This window comes from Ambystoma mexicanum, chromosome 3q (genome assembly GCF_040938575.1).
Source record: "Ambystoma mexicanum isolate Mex_15411 chromosome 3q, UKY_AmexF1_1, whole genome shotgun sequence".
NCBI lineage: Eukaryota > Metazoa > Chordata > Amphibia > Caudata > Ambystomatidae > Ambystoma > Ambystoma mexicanum.
This window is the reverse complement of record NC_090926.1, coordinates 608,445,690-608,465,241: the sequence shown is the minus strand read 5'-3', so window position 1 is coordinate 608,465,241 and position 19,552 is coordinate 608,445,690.

Here is a 19,552-nt window from a genome sequence, read left to right as displayed (position 1 = left end):
TCTTCCAAAGTCTCATGCCTAGGGGCCACCTCGCCCCTCTGAAGCAAAGTTGGAGTCAACCCAACCTGCCCATCCCAACTATAAACCCATTCCATAAACCCCAGTCCCCCCACTCCCACCCACGCCAGAAACAAGAACATGCCGGCAGACCTTATCCTCCCCCTTTCCCCCCACCAACATCTTTAACACGCCGCAGTGTCAACGGCAACTGGGGTCCTGTAGGCAGCCCAAGAGCTCCATGCAGCAACAACCAATTTATATCACACCATCCCCCAAAGAGCCCATTTTGGGCAGCTTGTTTCTGTCACATTTGCAGCACCAGCAGCCTTGGATGTTGGGGCACGCTCAAGACGGGTGTCGCGGCAAACTGCGCTCCTCCGGCAGATTCCTAGCAAACTGTTCCGCTGCATCCGGCGTAGTGAAGAACACCAGCGACCCATTATGTTGCACACGAAGCTTGGCCAGACACATCATTCAGTATTGCAAGCCTTTACGCCTCAGGATGGTTTTCACCGTTTGGAAGGTCTTCCTTTGTTCCTGCACAGCTGGACTAAAATCCGGAAACAGCCGTATGGTAGAGCCTCCCCACTTCAGCTCTCCCTTTTTTCGAGCCGCTTTCAGTATGACATCTCTGTCACGGTAGCAAAAGATTCTCGCTATAATGGGGCGCTCAGGGGCTCCCGGCGGTGGCCTATTTTCCAACAAACGATGAGCACGCTCCACCATGAACATATTAGACAATAGGGGATTACCCAGAACTTCCTGCAGCAACTGCTCCACACATTTTTCCATGTTACTTATATCCGTGGATTCTGCAATGCCATAAATTCTAATGTTATTCCTCCTCAAACGCCCCTCCAAGTCCTCATTCTTGGCTGCGATTTTCTTCACCACCTGCTGCAGATTTGTTACCTCGCGTTGAAGTGTTGCAACACTATCCTCCGCAGACCCAATCCTCTGTTCTGCTTCCTCCATGCGTCTGCAGAGTTCCTCTATCTGCACCGCAGAGTTGTCCACATTACAGGTAAGGGCGTAAGGGAGTCAATTTTAACCCCAAGTGTGTCCGTGCTTCCCTTCAGCGCCAGTAGGGTTTGGTTCAATGCAGCTATATCCACTTGTTCAGGCATTGGTGACTTCGAAACAGACGCCGAGGATGGAGCCTGGTCCGCATGAGTATGCCGAGTCCATAGGCCGATGGTGGGCCATGTCCTCCGTCCCCAAGATCCAGGGTCTGGGCAGCACTGAGGGCAGAGAGATCCTGCACGCGGGGGAAGGCAAGCAGGACGAAAGCAAGGGGAGCCCCGGGGGGGCGGCAACGCTTCAGGAAAGCTGACCCGCTCCGGTCGGCGCAACACACGCAGAGGACACCGTCACCCTCCTCCACTGGGCTGGACCCGCCGCCGCCCGCCGGCGGCCAACCACCTGAGGGGCGGTCCTGCAAACTGGCCCCACTGAGGCTGCCTGACCAATATAGCCACCTCACGGCTCGCCCCGTACCCGTCACAGGTCCCCCGTTCGCCGCACGGCATGTCCCGCTCCACCACCTCAAGGCTCTGCTCTGCAGCCTCTCCCTCGCTCCAATCCACACCAGTCCGTAGAATCCCAGAGACCCGGGTCCACGCTCAGGCGGAGCGACGACTCATCCCTCCACTCGCCACTCAGTAACTTTGCACCTTCCTGGCAGCAATCCGCCCCAATATTTCAACCGCTGATGCCTAATCAAGTCGCTGCCACTGTCCCATACTTATTAGGGAGGTAGGGCCAGAGGGATAGGATATTAGTCAGGATTTTCAATGTCGTTGCCGGAGCTTTTCAGGCAGCGGTCATCTTGGTCTGCCACCCAACAGCGCCCCCTGAGCAGAGGTATGTTTATAGATATATACATGGTAGAGGGTGGGGTCCTCTTATGCGTCGTTGTTAGAGATGAGCCAGTTTTTCATTTTAAATCTGAAGCTAGAAAGGGATTGGCTCGTTCAAAAGTTAGCAGGAAGAGAGTTCCATAGTTGGGCGGCCAAGACAGGGAAGCTATTGCCTCCTGCTGTTTGTCATTTTTATCTGGGCACTTGAAGTAAGCCCAGACTGGCTGATCTGGTGAGTGTGGTGTATTGTCATTGTGGGGGTGCGTTGTTAAGGCATGTGTATGTGAGAGATGCGGTTTTGAGTTGAATTCTTTCTTTAATGGAGAGCCAGTTGTGGTCTCTTCTTATGGAGGAGATATGAAGTTTGCACGGAATGCTCAAGGATGTCCTGAGGGCGTTATTTTGCAGGATCTGTAATTTTTGATGATGTATTTGTTGGCACCAAGATATATGCCATTACAATAGTCGATTTTTGATAGTATTAGGGCTCTAGCCAGAGTGGTGCAGCTTTTCGTAGAAAGTAACGGTTTGCAGGCTCGGATAAGTTTGGATGTGTAAGCGCTAGCCAAGGCAGTGGCATTCACCTGTTTTCTTAAATTAAGGGAAGAGTCTAGGAAGAAACCTAGCATTTTTACTTCACTGGTGACTTTTATGATGTTGTATTGACATTGAAGGAGCAATTTTGTTGTTAATTTCGAGATATTGATAAGGGAGGCTAAGAGGAGGAGTTCTGTTTTTCATCATTCAGACATAGGGCGTGTGTGGCCATCCATCCAGCTGAGCGTGGAGAGCGGTCGCCGGTGGCCTGAGGGGATCAGCAGGCCTGGAAAGCCCTGCCTGGGCCTCCGTGAGTTTTTGTTTTCTTTGTGCTTTGAAAGGGAAAAGAAAGTGAATTGTTTTCACGCGCTCCCAGCGTGGTGTTTGGCCTGCTCCTGCTCCCCCCTCCCACTTCCTGGTCTTCCCCTCCCTCCCCGCCTCCCTGACCGCCCACCCCCCCCTCTGATTGGCTGTGTGCCTGCCTCCCCTCTGGCCTACTCGACGGCCGTTCCCCACGCTCGCTTCTTTTCTCCAGCTGAGCGTGGAGAGCGGTCGCCGGTGGCCTGAGGGGATCAGCAGGCCTGGAAAGCCCTGCCTGGGCCTCCGTGAGTTTTTGTTTTCTTTGTGCTTTGAAAGGGAAAAGAAAGTGAATTGTTTTCACGCGCTCCCAGCGCGGTGTTTGGCCTGCTCCTGCTCCCCCCTCCCACTTCCTGGTCTTCCCCTCCCTCCCCGCCTCCCTGCCCGCCCACCCCCCCCTCTGATTGGCTGTGTGCCTGCCTCCCCTCTGGCCTACTCGACGGCCGTTCCCCACGCTCGCTTCTTTTCTCCAGCTGAGCGTGGAGAGCGGTCGCCGGTGGCCTGAGGGGATCAGCAGGCCTGGAAAGCCCTGCCTGGGCCTCCGTGAGTTTTTGTTTTCTTTGTGCTTTGAAAGGGAAAAGAAAGTGAATTGTTTTCACGCGCTCCCAGCGCGGTGTTTGGCCTGCTCCTGCTCCCCCCTCCCACTTCCTGGTCTTCCCCTCCCTCCCCGCCTCCCTGCCCGCCCACACCCCCCCCCCCCTTTCCTCTCCCTCTGCCTATAACCTCCCCCCTCCTGGGCAGCCCTCTGCCCGGCAGCCCCCGCGGCTAAGGGCCCCAGGCCAAGGGCGACTCCTTCAGTGCGGCTCCCTGTGTGTCTGCAGGTGTCCGCAGGGGACGCCAGGCGCCAGCTCCTCCGCTTTCCGGCCCACCCCTCCTCACCTTGCTCACCTCATCCGCATGATGCCTCGCCCCCCTATTCCAATTCTTTGGTAAACTAGGGTGTTTTTCTCCCCCCGCAGGATTCTCACACTTAGGTGGCCCTGACCTACTACGCATTACTGTTTGCTCTGCATTGTGTTAAACTAGGGTGCTTTTTCTCCCCTCGCAGGATTCTCAAACTTAGGTGGCCCTGACCTACTACGCATTACTGTTTGCTCTGCATTGTGTTAAACTAGGGTGCTTTTCTCCCCTCGCAGGATTCTCACACTTAGGTGGCCCTGACCTACTACGCATTACTGTTTGCTCTGCATTGTGTTAAACTAGGGTGCTTTTCTCCCCTCGCAGGATTCTCACACTTAGGTGGCCCTGACCTACTACGCATTACTGTTTGCTCTGCATTGTGTTAAACTAGGGTGCTTTTTCTCCCCTCGCAGGATTCTCAAACTTAGGTGGCCCTGACCTACTACGCATTACTGTTTGCTCTGCATTGTGTTAAACTAGGGTGCTTTTCTCCCCTCGCAGGATTCTCAAACTTAGGTGGCCCTGACCTACTACGCATTACTGTTTGCTCTGCATTGTGTTAAACTAGGGTGTTTTTTCTCCCCTCGCAGGATTCTCAAACTTAGGTGGCCCTGACCTACTACGCATTACTGTTTGCTCTGCATTGTGTTAAACTAGGGTGTTTTTCTCCCCTCGCAGGATTCTCAAACTTAGGTGGCCCTGACCTACTACGCATTACTGTTTGCTCTGCATTGTGGTAAACTAGTGCCCTCCACTCACTTCCTGTCTGCATACTCGTGGCGTCCGCCTCCCCTCCTACTCCATGGTGCTCTCTATCTCGCCTATCTACTCTAACTGCTTCTCCATTGACTATCCTGCTCTCCTCACTAAATCCGGTAGGAAAAAGTTTAAAAAGGACATCCTGGTCTCCAACCCAGGCCTCCCTATCGCTGACACCTACACGAGCGACTGCTCCAAGGAAACTCTCACTGACATTCTCTTTTTCGTGCCTTCACCTGACCTATGGACCCCTCACATGGTCGCTGTGCTCTCTCCTTTCTCCACCTCTCCCATTAATGGTGGCACCCGTTGGGATGTCCTCTTGGCCCCTTTCCACTCCTCTAAAGCCATCATTAATGTCTATGCTAACGGGACCGTCTTGGTCCAAGGCCCTCAGGCCAACCTTCACCTCTTTGATAGACGCTTCCCATGCCTCATCAACTTCCTCTCCGCTCCCGCTGTCCCCCCTCCTCTGTCCTCGGCTACCTTGCCTCTCCCCTCCCTCCCTGCCCCTTCTCTTGCTCCCTCTTCAACTCCTTCTCTAACACCTCCGCAGGGCGTACCTCTGATCTGTACCCCTCCCCGGAAGTTTTTCAAGGGTGGCAACCTTCTCCACATTGCCACTCTAAATTCTCGCTCTGCCATCAAGCACTCCTCTGATATCTGTCGCCTTCTTGAGGAACTGGACCTCGACGTCCTCGGTCTCACTGAGACTTGGTTCACTGCCAGCTCTGCCACCAGCTTCGACACACTCCTACCTGACGGCTACAAGATCCTCTCCGTGCCCCGGCCCAACCGCTCAGGGGGTGGTGTTGCCCTTATCTTCCCTGAGTGGATTCCTGCCACTGTCACTCCTACGCAGACCTACTCCTCTTTTGAATATCTTGTCTGCCGACTCTCTCTCTCTCCTAGCCATTCCCTTACCGTGGCTACTATCTATTGGCCACCTGGTCAAATTTCCTCCTTCCTCTCTGAGTGGGCTGACCTCTCCTCCTCACTCCTGTCCTCAACCACCCAACTCCTCTTTCTCGGTGACTTCAACATCCACCTCGATGCCTCCTGTCCCCTCACTGGTCTCTTTCGCGAACTCTGCAACTCTCTCTCACTCTCTATTCTCCCGTCTGGGCCTACTCACTCTGCAGGGCACACTCTTGATGCTCTGATCTCTTCTGACCTTCCCCTCTCCCTCCCTCTCTCCACTCCTCTCTCCTGGAGCGATCACTTTCTCCTATCCTCCCACCTCTCCCTCCCTACCCCACAGGCAAAGCCACCCTCTTCACTGCCACCCACCTTCTCGGTCATCCGGCCCATGAAGCGCGTGTCAGTTGAGGCCTTCGCTGCTACCTTCTCGCCCCCTCCTCCCCCCCCGGCTGACTCCCACCCTGACACAGCCCTCTCCATGCTCTATTCCTCTATATCTGATACTCTCAATATCCTTGCCCCCGTCATGAGAATCTGCCTGAAGCCCAAAGCCAAATGTAACTCCTGGTATGACTCGGATCTCGTCACCCTAAAACGCAAGTGCAGCGTGGCAGAGAGGAAATGGCGTGCTTCATGTTCATCCTCTGACAAACTGGCCTGCCGCCTGCTCCAAAGGCAATACCGGCTCTCCGTTCTCACCAAGAAGAGAGCCCTTATCCAAGCCCGCATCTCTGAGGCATCTAACAACTCGGCCGAACTCTTTAAAATCTGCAAGGAGCTGGCCAACCCTGCTGCAGTCTCTACCTCTCCTGTCCCCTCCCAGGCCCTCTGCACTGCACTGGCCTCGCACTTCATCTCAAAAACTCAGGACATCCTGTCCTCGCTCTCCTCCGCTCTCCTCCCTCCCTCTCTTCCCGGCTCTTCCTCTTGCTCTCTTGCAGCTGCCCCTCCGCCCTCCTTCTCTGCTTTTCCACCTTTTTCTGCTGATGAGGTTTCCAGACAAGTCCGATCTATGAAAGCCTCGTCTAAACAGGTTCACCCCTGTTCCTCCAAAACCATCAAGGACCACATCGACTCCCTGGCTCCTGCCCTGGCTGACTTTTGCAACCATTCATTCGCCTCTGGAGTCTTCCCATCCCCCCTCAAGCACTCCCTTGTGCACCCCCTCCTCAAGAAACCCTCTTCCGACCCCTCCTGCCCGGCCAACTATCGCCCAATCTCCATTACTCCCTTCCTGGGCAAACTCCTGGAGAAACTGGCCATCTCCCAGCTTAACCTCCATGCTGAATCTGTTGGTAATCTTCATGACCATCAATCCGGCTTCAGAGCGGCCAGACCTGCTCCTGAACCTCGATTCCAACACTCCCTGCGTTCTCATTCTGCTCGATCTCTCCTCTGCCTTTGACACTGTCAACCATGCCATCCTGCTCAACCGTCTCCGTGATAACCTGGGTATCACTGGTCAGGCTCTGGCATGGCTGACCTCTTTCCTTTCCGGTCGACCCTCCCAGGTCCAAATGGGCTCCTTCCTCTCTGACATCTTTTTCTCCACCTGTGGTGTCCCCCAGGGATCCAACCTCTCTCCCTGGCTTTTCAACCAGTATCTGGCACTCCTTGCCCACCGCATCGCCGCTCTCTGCCCCCACTTCCAGTGCTATGCGGACGATACCCAGCTCATTTTCAGGCTACCCTCGGCCTCCTCCTCTCCTTCCCTCATCTCCGACTGTCTGTCTGCTATCCAGGAATGGTGTGCCGCCAATGACCTCTGCCTTAACGCCAGTAAGACTGAGATTCTACTCATCGGCACACCCACTCCCTCCTTCCCTGCAGCTCTCTGGCCGGCCTCCCTTGGCCCCCTTCCCGCCCCTACCTGCAAGGCTAAAAACCTCGGGGTCATCTTCGACTCCACACTCTCCTTCTCTCCTCATATATCTGACGTCTCTAAGAAGTCACACTACCAGCTGCACCTCCTCAGAGGTATTCTTCCCTTCCTCTCCTTCCCCCAGAAGCTCACTGTCTCCCGAGCCCTGGTTCTCTCTAGGCTGGACTACTGTAACAGCCTCTATCTTAATCTGCCTGCCTCCACTCTCCGCCCTCTGCAACTTATCCAGAACAGAACTGCGAGACTTGTCCTTGGCCTCAAGCCCAGGGACCGTATCTCTCCAGGACTGAAATCTCTTCACTGGCTCCCAGTGGCTGCGAGGATTAAGTTCAAAACCCTCTGCATTGTCCACAAGGCCTTCTGGGGCCTGGGGCCTAAATACCTTCAACTCTCTCTTCCTAAATATCTTCCTTCACGGGCCCTTCGCTCATCCGTCTCCAACTCCCTCATGGTCAGCCGCTTCTCGAAGCAACGAGCTGGGGGTAGATCTCTCTCCGCAGCAGGGGCCTCCCTCTGGAACAGCCTTCCTGCCTCCCTGAAACTTGAGGAGAACCATCTCCGGTTCCGGAAGTACCTCAAAACCTTCCTCTTCGCTTCTGCCTTCTCTCTCCCTCTCCCCTGCTAAACCTGCTTAACTCCCCACTGAATTCTGCACTAAACCTGCATCTGGGCCACTCTCAGCGACCTCGGTCCAGGGCCCAGCCACTCTCCACTTGCACTGCCTCCCTGGCTCCCCCTGCACTGTGGGACTGTCACTGTATCCCTACAGCCCCCCTTCCCAGCACTTGCTCTGCACTTACCTCGCACTTGCCACCAGCTGGCCCTTTTTATTTATTATTTATTATTTATTATTTATTATTTATTATTTATTATTTTATTACGCTACTTACCTTGTACTGCACTTCCCCCCCACCTCCTCCCCTTGCACTTTCTCCTTTTCCCCTTACCTCTGCACTTGCGCGATCTGAATGACACCTGGCCTATGAGGATCTGAGTGTCATCCGCATCGTTTGTGTAGGTGACACCCAAGAGATCCAGATCGTCAAACAATGGTTTGGTAAAGGCGTTATACATGGTTGGAGAAACGCATGATGCTTGTGGGACTCCACATGTAATAGGGATTGGGTCTGCAGCCACAGAGGTCGAGAACAATCTCTCGGCCTATTACTTAGAAATGATGTAATCCAAGCTGTGACTTCTGGTGAGAAGTGTGAGGTAGTGGAGAGGTGGTTGCATACGATCTTATAGTTAACCAGGTGAAACGCAGCTGAAAAGTCAAGAACTAGCAGGAGTGCTGAGTTACCTTTGTATTAAAGTTGTGTATTTGTGTTTTAAAATCAATCAAGGCTGTTTCCGTGCCATGTTGTGGTCTTAAGCCTGATTGGCGGAGACCTTACAGTTTGTTGGACTGAAGGAAGTTTTGTATTTGGCTATAGGCAGCTTTGTCAATAATTTTCAACAGGAAAGGGACAGTGGTAATAGGTCTGAAATTGGTGGGTATATTAGGGACAAGGGTAGTTTTTTTTTTTAGCAGAGGCAACACCCAAGAGTTCTTCAGGTTGGTTGGCAAAGTGCAGGTATGGAAGGAGGCATTAATGAGAGATGTGATAATAGGAACATGGATTTTCGCTGCTTCCTTGATGACCATATCAGGGCAAGAGTCCCCTTGGCAATTTGATGTTTTGAGGGATGCTATGATTTTTTGTACCTCTTAGGGAGATACTGGTGTAAATTTAAAGCGTTGGGTGGCAGTAAGGGTCTTAGGAGTGGTTTTATTGGAGTTGTTTTGGGGTGGTAGTGTCCGTTTTTTTTTGCTGATTTTCTTTTGTAGGTCGGCGATTTTATTGGCCAGCGCTTCCTGGATTTTGCTACACAAGGATTGGTCCGTAACACAGAGGTCAGTTTGGGGGATGGGTGATTCAAGTTCCCTAAATATTTTGAAGAGTTCACGTGTACTAGAACTGGCTTTATCGATCATTTAGTTATAGGAGTTGTGTTTGGCTACGATGATTTCCTCTTCGTAGTTGGCAGTGATTTTTATTAGCATTGATATGATATGATAGTTTATTTAGATAGTGCCTATACAAAATGTGTTTCAAAGTGCATCAAGGCAAGGGAGGAGACAAGGGAAAAAGCAATTACATTCTTACAGGCCATGAACAGTAAGGATGTGAAATTAACTATCGTACTCGGCCTGACGACATTTCAGACAGTGCAAGAGCTAAGACATAGATAAGGAAGGGAGGGGGAGAGGGGAAGGGGAGAGTGGGAAGGAAATGGAAACAGACAGGCGACTACGGTACTAGGCCTGACAACATTTCTGGTAGAGCTGGAAAAAAACAAAAGGTGAGGGAGGAGAGGGGTGCAGAAAGGTGGGGGAGGAACAAAACAAGCGACTATCATACTATGCCTGAGAACATTTCAGATAGTGCTGCAGGGGTGTGGGGAGGAAAAAAACAGTAAGGGGAGGGAGGAGGAGACAGACGAGGTTGCTATCCTACTAGGTCCAGGGACAATTCTGATAGAGTAAGCGCATAGAAGAAAGTAAGGGGAGGAGATAGGAAAAGGGAGAAGGGGAAGGAGGGGAGAATAGAGTGGAGAACCAAGAGGGGAGAGTGAATACAATTGCAGAAGTCAGTAGTAACACATAATGTTGCAAGCCAGGATACGAGATGAAGATGGGAACAGCATTATTCAGGGCCACCATGAGTACAAGATGCAAGGGAAGTTCAGCATGAGAGTTGAGAAAGGGTGACGCACCGTGAATGAATGAAGTCCATAAAAGTAAAATCCAGCATTGGCCACAAGACGGTGATGGTGAAACCAGAATGTATCAGAACAGGAACCTGCAGAAGTAGGCTTGAGTGGGGTGAGGGGGGAGCAGTGTAGAAGAATCAAGCAAATCAGGCAACACCTGTGTGCGAGAATGGGGGGCACAAGGGAACATCTTTGTTAATAGTAGAGGGTTGTTTTTCCAGATGGATTCATGTTTCCTTTTTTCTTTTCTAAGCTCTTTAAGTTTGGGGTGAACCATGAGTTCACGTGGGCCGTGGGTTTGCTTTTACACATTTTTAGGGGAGCAATAGCATCTATGGCTGAGTTGATGGTGTCATTGTAGAATTCTAATTCCCCAGGGTTGGACGGTAGTGGAGATGGCAGTAGGGGCTCTAGAAATGGCTTGAGATTGTCGATAGTGATATTTCTTTTATTCCTGTTTAGTGTAGGAGGACCTATGGCATTGTGTGTGGCTGGAGGTGTGCAATTTGGGAGTGTAAAGGTAAGTCCAGGGTAGTGGTTCGATGGCCGTTATGTTAGTTGGGCAGTTAAGGTCTGCTAGTCAGTCCAGAGTTCTACCTTTGTCGTGTGTGGGAAGGAGAGCTCTTTGGGTTAAGCCTAATTCAGACAGAGAGTTGGCAAGGAGTGCACCTGAGTGGTCTGTAGGGTCATTAAATCCCAAGTTAAAGTCACCTAGGAGTATGATTTCGGAAGAGGGTTTCGTATTGATTGTGATAATATTGCTGATGTCTTCTTCAAATGAACCTAGCAGACCTGGAGGGTGATAGATAAGGTGGATTGTCAAGGTTTGTGATGTCGAGAGGGGATGTTTGGCAGATAGTAGTTCACAAGAGGAGGTTGAGACATGGTGGATGGCTCTAAGATTGAGTGACGTTTTAGCAATGAGGGCGATGTCTCCTCCTCTGGTGGATTCTCTATCAGATCTGAGAATGGTGTAGTTATCTGGTGTGGCAATGAGGAGGGAGGGGCCTGCTGCGGCATGTAGCCATGTCTCTGTGATTGCCAGGAAATCCAGTTTCCTATCGGTAATCAAGTCGGCATTTGTCGGATGCATGGGCGAATAGGGATCTGCTATTGATCAGTGCTCCGGTGACAGAGGTGTTAGCGAGAGAAGTGACGGTTGTAGGTGGTGTACATTTACGTGCAGATTTGGTGGTCTTTTTGCATTTGTTTTGAGGTTGTTTAGAGGTGCTTGGTTTAATGTTGGTTGCGGGAGTAGCAATTGTAGTTAGGCAATACGATCTGCCTAGTCTTCAGCCTAGTCTACTATTTCTCAGAGGAGTTGGGCATGGGGCGCTTAAGATAGGGGTTGAAGTACATAGGTCTATGGTATTTTGGCTGCAGTTCAAAGTGCTTTCCCCTGTCCTGATATTCTCCAATTTGACTGATGGAGGTGGGGTGAGATTGGAGTTATCCAAAGAGCATCTTGGCTTCGATGGGGGTAAGAAAGGGGTATGTTTCATAACAAGATTAACTCTGAGTGGTGGGAGGAATAGTTTTGGTTTAATCCTGATGTCGATGGGCAGGGGGTTGGACATAGTTGTGGACGAATAGGTTATGACTGGCGATAGTTTAGTCAAGGAGGTGGTCTGCAGAGGTGACGAGGTTGTGTAGATCACGGTATGTATGGCTATGTACAAGCTCATACAGAGTATTTTGGAATAGCAAGGGCTAAGATAGTTCATTTTCATAGTAATTATTTGTGCCATACAATGTGCAGTTGGCTAGTCCTCATGTATGTGTGGTAGCGAATCTACTGTGCTGGTGGACAGGCGGCTACTGAAGGCAGTAGTTTAGTAGGTTTGCATGCATGAGCCGGGTGCAGATCGGTGGGCCTGTGCAGTAGCTGATAGGCTACCTAGCTGACATGGGCTATTGCAAATCTACAAGGCTGGTGTTAAGGCAATTAGAGAAACTGCGTGTGTTAGACTATTTGGGTAGCATGGGTCGTTACAGATCAGCAGGCTGATATTCATGTATCAGATTGTGAGTCAATATGTGGGCGTAGAGGTTTTGGTTGGCAGGCGGAGGCAGTTACAGGTTAGCAGACCAATACAACAGCAAGTATTCAGACAGTTGCACTAGGCACATAGCATAATTCAAATCAGTGGGCAGATGCTAGGAGATGGTAGTCAGCGTTACAGGTAAGAAAGCAACAGGCACATACATATACTACATGTGCTAATCTGATTGGCTGGCATGGGTCAGTTCAATTGCAATATCCAGGCAGATACCAAGGGAGGCATAACAGATTGAAAATCAGTAGGTAAACATAGTAATCTGAATGGCATGCATAAATTACAGATTATCAGCGCCTAGAAGTCAGGCACGTACGTTAGGGCAATGAACTAAGCATATCAAAATACAGATTAGAAGGCAGATCATTAGGGATACAGGCAGATTGGCAAATGTATGTCATTACAGGTCACTGGGGCCAAAGGCGGCGGTATGGACATAAAATGTCTCTGCGTGGATGAGGTTGCTACCGAGAGCCGTAACAGAGGCTCAGCTACAGAGTCAGAGGAATAATGGTAGCATAGTACAAGCGGTGGGAGGCAAACACAGCTGGATGGAGGTTTCTGACACAATATTTAGCAGCTACACAAGAGGTCTGGGGCGAGGGCTCACAGTCCCAGTACCTGGTGCTGGGATCATCCGGGATTGGCGGATCCTTGAGGTGCAGGGGTTCTGGCAGACCTAATGGAATTAATGTGACACCCATTGAAATGTATATGACATACATTGAAGTGAATGTTACATGCGTTGGAATGAATGCACCATGCATTGGAATGAATAAGACGTACATAGAAATGAATAGGACATGCATTGAAATTAATATGACACCCATTGAAATTAATATGACACACATTGAAGTGAATGCAACATGCACCGACATGAATATAACATGCAATGGAATGAATAGGACATGCATTGAAATGAATAGGACATGCATTCAAATGAACATGACACCCATTGAAATGAATATGACACACATTGAAGTGAACATAACATGTGTTGGAATGAATAAGACATGCATTGACATGAATAGGACATGCATTGACATGAAAAGGATATGCATTTGAATGAATATGACACCCATTGAAATGAATGTGGCACATGTTGAAGTGAATGTTGCATGCATTGGAATTAATGTAACATGCATTGGAATGAAAAAGTAATTTATTAAAATGAATATGACACACATTGAAACTATATTCTGAAATGACTTGAAGGAACTAATTATTTAATGTGTAGCTAAAAATTGTCAGTTTGATTTGAATGTAGAAAACTGGGAACAAAAACTGACATTTAGCTGAAACCTGGCTTAATGAAACTGAATTCTGCCTGACAACTACCCCTGACAGGAGTTGAAACTGGATGCTCAGCCACTCTGCCCCTGGCCAAAAGGAGTTAACACCTCTCTGATTAGATTAGGGGTGGAGCAGCTGGGGACTACAGGGAGTTGAACAAAGGCCTGTCCTGGACTCAGGCAAATGTTATATTGGGGGCGTCGTAAAATAGCTTCCTCTTGGGAGAAACTGGGGGGCAGCTGTGCCTCTGTGAACAAGCTGGCTTGGGGGAAGTTGATAAACCAGTTGTTCCACCCTGTGATGTGGGAAGCCACACCCCTCTTTGACCAGAGCATAATTTTAAAAAGATAGATAACTCATAGTGCGGACTTGTCAGAATCATAGAAGTAATATCATTATTTTTGTGATTTTTCTGTGAACATTTTAAGAGGCGTTAGGACCATGTGGTGTATTCTGGGGGGTTGCTAGCGGAAAATAGGGTCTCACTCCAAATGTCTGCATGTTAAAAAATCTGACACTTCATCAATTAATGTCCATACTCCTTGCGCACATGTGTGTAATTTTAGGTAAATGTCCGATATTGCAAAACCAGTTAAAAAGCGCACAATGTTGTCATTTGTGAATGCAAGCCCCCAGGAAGATCAGTGGCGGACAAGCATGGACCATAAGGAATATATAATGTGCACATGTAATTTCAACAAATTGTATATCTGGGAAAGCTGTATTTGAATCAAATATAGATTTGTGGGCAAACTGACCAGGGGAGGATCCTCTGACCCATAAACAGACCTCATCATGATGACAATCCATTTCCTTCCCCCAATCATGGGAGAGGGGAGAATTGGGCCAATGACAAGTAGAGAGGGGCAGGCTTAGCTAGGCCCAGGCACACACCCATTTTCAAAACACATAAAAAGAGACTGCTGGGACAGGTAGAGACATTCAATTCCATTTGCTGCGGAGCATGCTGACCGACGACTTCACATCCAGAGATCCAACACTTAGACTTCCAAGCTAAACAGAGACTACAGAACTTTGAACCAAGAAGGCCCACTGCAAGCAAAAGTATTTGTCAGCAGGCCTCAAAATCATTTGCAAACTATTCCACAGCCGGGCGAGCTGTCTGAATTCTTTTGCCAAGAACTCTTGCCCGTACCCAGAAAGCAGTGTTACATCCAGAATCCACTTGATCCGGACCGGAAAGCAGAGCAGTATCCAGAACCAGAGGCCGCTGAATCCAGAGAGGCTAGACCAGCAGAGCAGACCTGACCCAGATCGCTGTGAGCAGAACCGGTGCCTGATTGACCCGCCGAGCAGACAGAACCGCAGCCGGACGTGTTGACCAGATCCGTGACGAGGCCTAGTTCAAATTTATATTGTGAGTACCTAGCAGAACTGTGCAGAACCAATCTCTTAGTTAAAATAATCTAATCCAAACTATTTTAACCTATGTAGAACAGCCTCCTAGAAATCGTGTCATCTGTCATTTGTAAAGCTGCACAACTGTCACCTGTCAATTCTGAAGCTGCAAGCTGTCACCTGTCATTTGGAGTTTTACTTTAAATCCGAAAATCTACCTTTATTTAATCGTCCGTATCTCTGGAACCGTTTGGACTTCCTACTCCTTATACTTTTTCCACAATCACGATTTACGCACTCGCGAAATTTACCGCGATTTGCGATTTTGGCTCAATTTCTCCACTTGTCAGAAATATCAGCTCCATTCTTTTTTTTGTTAAAATCCGTTGCAACTTGGTAATAACCCATAGAGCATTGCTAAAGTGAGCCTGAACTAATACCAACACGTATCTCCCACTCACCCTGAATCTCTAGAGGGAATTAAAATCAGTTGGCACATTTTCCCATCCATTGCCATCACATTTAAAAAGCATTTTGGGCCTGTGTTTCAAACCCCTACCTGTTTCCTCTAAGCTTGCTGGGGGGGAACTGAATTTCGTATTGTATTTGATTGCATTCCTGAGAACTGTGTGCTCCTCTTTCCATCTCCTTCCATTTCTTACATTGCATAGGGGAGGGGTGTGAATTGCCAGAGAAAAAGTGATTATCTTATCTTTTGCTAAAATCATATCAAGTATTTCTGTACTGCATTTTATTCCTCATTGCTTTTCCCTTGAAATCATAAAAGTATTTTTGCTACTTTATCCATCCTATACTAACTCCTCATTGATTGTAAAGAAGTGTTGTAGTGCCAGATTACCCATTGTTGATCATCATATGTCTAAGTGTACTATCAGATATTAATTCATTATAAAGTGTGATATATATATATATATATATATTGTTTAAATTCTCAAATAAACCTTTTAATTTACAAAACAAACCTACTTCTTGACTCAGTGGGGTCAGGGGGATTCTAAGAGGGGGTGTTATACAAGGGTGGTCATCCAGAGTACTGAACTAGACATAAAAATACATCAATAAGGGTTTTCCTCAGCATCCCAGACTAGGCATTGACTTGGCTGTAGTGTTGATTGAATATCACTTACAGAAGTGAATATGATACATGTTGAAGTGAATACGACATGCAATGGCATTAATATGACACCAATTGAAATTAATATGACATACATTGAAGTGAATGTAACATGCATTGAAATGAATATGACATGCATTGGAATGAATAAGACATGCATTGAAATTAATAGGACATGTATTGAAATAAATAGGACATGCATTGAAATGAAAATGACACCCATTGAAATGAATATGACACCTGTTGAAGGGAATACGACATGCAATGAAATGAATATGTCAACCCATTGCAAAGAATATGACACACATTGAAGTGAATGTAACATGCATTGAAATAAATAAGACATGCATTGGAATTAATAGGACATGCATTGAAATGAATAGGACATGCAATGAAATAAAAATGACACCCATTGACATGAATATGACACGCGTTGAAATGAATATGACACACATTGAAGTGAATATGACATGCAATGGAATGAATATGACACCCGTTGCAATGAATATGACACACATTGAAGTGAACATAACATGCATTGGAATTAATAAGACAAGCATTGACATGAATTAGACATGCATTGACATGAATATGACACCCATTGAAATGAATATGGCCCACATTGAAGTGAATGTAGCATGCATTGGAATGAATGTAACATGCATTGGAATGAAAAAGACATGTATTAAAATGAATAGGACATGCATTGAAATGAATATGATACCCAATTAACTGAATATGACACACATTGAAGTGAATACGACATGCAATTAAATGAATATGACACCCATTTAAATGAATATGGCTCACAGTGAAGTGAATGTAACATGCATTAAAATAAATGTACCATGCATTGAAATGAATAAGACATGCATTGGAATGAATAAGACATTAACTCCACGTCCTTCATCCTCTTCCCAGTACTTATCTTTGAGTATGTTCCATGCTCACTGGAACTCTTTTCTTTTCAAGCTGGCCTCCTCCAATTGGAAAGAGTTGGCAGGCATTCTAAGGACTTTGGTGATCTTCAGGTCTTTGATCAAGGGGAAGGATGTTCTCTGTGAGAGCGGTCCATATCCGGGGGTGGACAATGTGACTGCGGACCGGCTCAGCAGGGTGTTTCCGGTCTATGTCTCTTCGTCCCTAGTTTATTCAGTAGGTGTATCAGCAGTTCAGGCATCCCTGGATGGACCTCTTTGCCTCCCTCTGCAACTCTCAACTTCCCTGGTTTTGTTTGAGGACCCTGTCCCCCAGGGCTTGTGGAGGTGGACACTCTTTCCCCGGGGCTTCTTTATGACTTTTCTCCAATTTCCCTGATTCCACAGGTCATCAACAGTCAGGTCATCTCTGGCGGTGTTTATCCTGGTGGTCCCTTACTAGCCTCGTAGGGGGTGGTTCCTGGCATGGGCGGAATTATATGGGTAACAAGGGGGGTTTGTCCCCCCAATGTTTGTGGCATGCCTTTTTATCCCCCCCATCTTTTGGCAGGAGGACCAAGGGGCCGCATTTTGACCGCAGGCTGTGTAATTGGGACCAGGCTGGCTGAGCTCTGTTTTATTTTCTGCTTGTGGGTGCCTGTGTGGCGCTGCACAGCCAATTAAATATTGTTATAGTACGCAGGCCGGGCCCGAATCAGTGTAGGCTTTCAGTTTAGTTTCTGAATAGCAACACTGTCAGCCAATGAAATGTGTTCGTGTGAGTGTGTAGGGAGATGACGGGCATGCTGCTGCGCACATGCATGTGCGTGGGTGGCAACCTTCTGGACTGTTCTTGTGGAGGCGAGCTCTATGGCACCCTGGTCCCTGAGGCACGTGTGCGCAGTGTTTCCCCCACGGTGACGGTCGGTGTGTGACTTATGCCAACTAATCCTTGCCTATGTTGCGGCCTCAGGGAAACGAACGAAGATTCAATCATACAGCAGGTAAGCTTATCACCCTGTTTTTTTGCAGCGTGTTTGTGCCTCTGTCTCATATTTCTAAGGTGCCCATGCTTTTAGATCTCTCCCCTGTCCCCTCTCCCTTGCATGTGTCTCGCTTTCTCTCTTCTAGAAATGGACATGGATAGGTGTTATTAGAAGGCAGGTGTGCAAAAGAAGAGATATGGGGTAGAGAACTACTGTGGGTGGGGGAGGAAGGTGGGGGGCAGATGCGGGTACAGAGGAAAAAGGAACGAAATGGAGCCAGTGACTGGGGAGACGAGGCAGAGCCTGTGGAGCTGGAGAGGTGAAGAGCAGTGCTGCCTCAAACTGCACGGGCCTCGCCTCTATCAGGGTTTCTGAGCTAGGCCTGCCTCTGAGTCCAGTGTCCCAGATGTGGAGCCTTCATATTTCAGCTGCCTGTTACCCTGACCTAGTCTCCCCTGCACGCCCCCCGAACCCTGCAACGCTCCCACCTGGCATGGCCCTTCAGTCCAGAGCTCTGCATCTCCTCTGCTCATCATCACTTGAAACTTCCTGTCATCATTTTAAACACCCACAAACTCTTGTTGCTGTGAGAAAAGGCCCTGCAGTCCTTGTCCGCTTTCATTTGAACTAAAGTTGGCACAATGTGTCAGTTTGTTGAAGGTTGAATGCATTCACTCGTTGGGAGAACCCTTGTATCTGGCAACACCTCTACATGTAAAGATAGCTCTCATGTGCACATGTTGTATTCGGCAGGCTTGAAGTCCCCAGTGTCCTGGGGTACAGGGACTCTCCATTTTAGACGTGGGCATAGCTAGTGAAAAGTTGCCACCCACAACCACCATTTAACTTTATTTGACGTCATCTGGTTGTGTTTTCAGACCTGCCGTGACACCATTTACTGGAGAGACCCTTTATATTAAAATAAAGAACCCCCTTCCGTTTACCCATCACTGCATCTTCTTCACTAGGTATCAAAAAACAGGGTCTCCAGAACGCCTCTTTGGTGTTGTCTGGATGATTTGTGAGGCTTATTGTGGTATTGTTATGACCTGTGCATCGCACTTCACCCCTGACACGCAGTGTGATCTGCGAACAAGTGATTTTTGTGAGTGAAAGTATTAACATGTGTTGTGTTTAGTTTTCTGCATTCCTGCCTGTTTAATCCGTGTGTTGGTGCACGCACCTGTCAGTGCATGTCAACATGCATGTCTGTCCCATGTGTTTGCGAGTGGGCTGTCTAGTGGGTTTAGATTTGTCTCAAATGTGTCACGGTTCATTGTTGTCTGATGTGTGTGTCTGCAGTAAGCCCTCTTGTGCGTGTGTGTGTTTGTCGGTCTGTCCTTGGTAGTGCGTGTCTGTGTTTCAGGTGTGTGTTGGGTTTTCAAAGTGAACGAGCTGTGGCTTTACTTGAGTCTGTCAGCCATGCACTCTCCAACTGTGTGTAGGACTGTGCCTGTGATGCTTTGACTTCACAGAGACTGTTATGTAGTGTGTGTTACATTTTCTAACCGTGTCTGTCAAGTTCTGAGAGGACGTGTGAGAAGGACTGTGTGTTTTTATGCAATTTGTCTTTACTCTGTGTGTGTCAACCTGTCTGTGCTGTACTCTGTGTGTGTGAATGAGCTTTGGGCCCCATTCATGGAATTTTTTGCACGGTTCAAAGTGACTTTGCACTGCCAACACAAACCCCGATTCATGAAACCATGCAAAATTTATTTTTGCAGTGCGAAATCAATGCAAAGTTCTTTTGTACTGCAAAAATGACTTTTAACTGACTTTGCCCTGCAGAAATTAACTTTGTGCAGTTCCCTGGATCAGGATTTGTGTTGGCAG